A 1513-nucleotide genomic window follows, 5' to 3' on the forward strand; every position below is an offset into this window, starting at 1 on the left:
ACACACACACATATATATATATATATATATATATATATATATAAAATGAATAATTATCCTTTTGATCTTTCATTAAAAAAATTCACAAAATTCTATTCCATCATTGAAGTAAAACAATTGAAAGTGGGGTTAAAATCACATTGTGAAATAAATGCTATCTCTCTTGTTGGCCACAATTATTGCACACCTTTTTCCCCAAGATAACAGCTCTGAGTTTTCTCCTATAATGCCTGCAGAGTTTGGAGAACACCTGATAAGAGATCAGAGACCATTCCTTCATACAGAATCTCTCCAGATCCTTCAGATTCACAGATCCATGTTGGTGCTTCTTCTCTTCAGTTCACCCCACTCATTTTCTATAGGGTTCAGGTCAGGGAACTGAGACGACCATGGCGCATTTTTGTGTTGATATTGATGTTTGTTTTGGATCATTGTCCTGATGGAAGATCCAAACATGCCCATTATAAGATTTCTAACAGAGGCAGTCAGGTTTAGATTTTTTATTTGTTGTTATTTGATAGAATCCATGTTCAGGACCTCCTGCCGAAAAACAGGCCCACAACATTAAAGATCCAGCAGTATATTTAACCATGGGCATGGGGTACGTTTTATCCCTGTTAGTACTAAACCCATCTGGTGGGTTTGCTGCCAAAAAGCTTTTTTTTTTTTAGTTTAATCTGACTGACCATAGTAACCAGTGCCATTTGAAGTTCATTGTGTCTGACAACTGAATATGCTGGAGTTTGTTTTTGGATGAGTGAGGAGAATTTTTCTTGAAAACCTCTTGAACAATATGTGGAGATGTAGGGGCTGTTTGATTTTTTTTTTTAGGTTTTCTGACCCAAAGACTCAATTAATCTCTGCAATTCCCTAGCTGTGATCCTTGGAGAGTCTTTTGGCCACTCAAGCTCTCCTCCTCACCGTGCATTAGGACGATATAGACACATGTCCTCTTCCAGGCAGATTTGTAACCTCTTAAATATTGTCCTGATGGTGGAAATGGGGATTTTCAATGCTTTAGCTCTTTTCTTAAAGCCACTTTCTATTTTGTGAAGCTAAACAATCTTGTTCAGTACATCAGAACTATATTCTTTGATTTTACTCCCTTTGATAGATTATTAAGGGAATTTGGACTTGGTGTTCCTCATATTTATAATCCTGTGGAACAGCAAGTCATGGCTGGAGAATTTCATGCTCCTAGTCACCCTGGTGTGCTAAAAAAATGTAAATATGAATGGGAATATACTTCAGAGATATTTTATCCATAAGAATTTCTAGGGGTGCCAATAATTGTGGCCAACATGCATTGGAGAAAACATTTATTTCATCATGAGATTTTCTCCCCACTTTATTACTCTTTACTTTCCAATTGTTTTACTTCAAGGAAAGGTTAGAATTGTTGTGAAGTTTTTGAATGAAAGATCAAAAAGATCAATGATGCAGATTTATTTTCAAAGCTGCCTTTGCTCGTATTTATCAAGGGTGCCAATATTAGTGGATGGCACTGTACATA

At 36.3% G+C, this 1513-nt stretch overlaps 1 protein-coding gene across 1 annotated transcript in view; it reads right to left on the reverse strand.

Annotated features, from left to right (window-relative positions):
• The window catches only part of rxfp2b (relaxin family peptide receptor 2b), a 27629-nt gene that overhangs the window by 11802 nt on the left and 14314 nt on the right, over window positions 1-1513 (reverse strand). The window lies entirely within an intron of this gene.

The sequence above is a fragment of the Sinocyclocheilus rhinocerous genome, unplaced genomic scaffold (genome assembly GCF_001515625.1).
Source record: "Sinocyclocheilus rhinocerous isolate Xijiao unplaced genomic scaffold, SAMN03320098_v1.1 scaffold259, whole genome shotgun sequence".
In the NCBI taxonomy this organism is placed as follows: Eukaryota; Metazoa; Chordata; class Actinopteri; order Cypriniformes; family Cyprinidae; genus Sinocyclocheilus; species Sinocyclocheilus rhinocerous.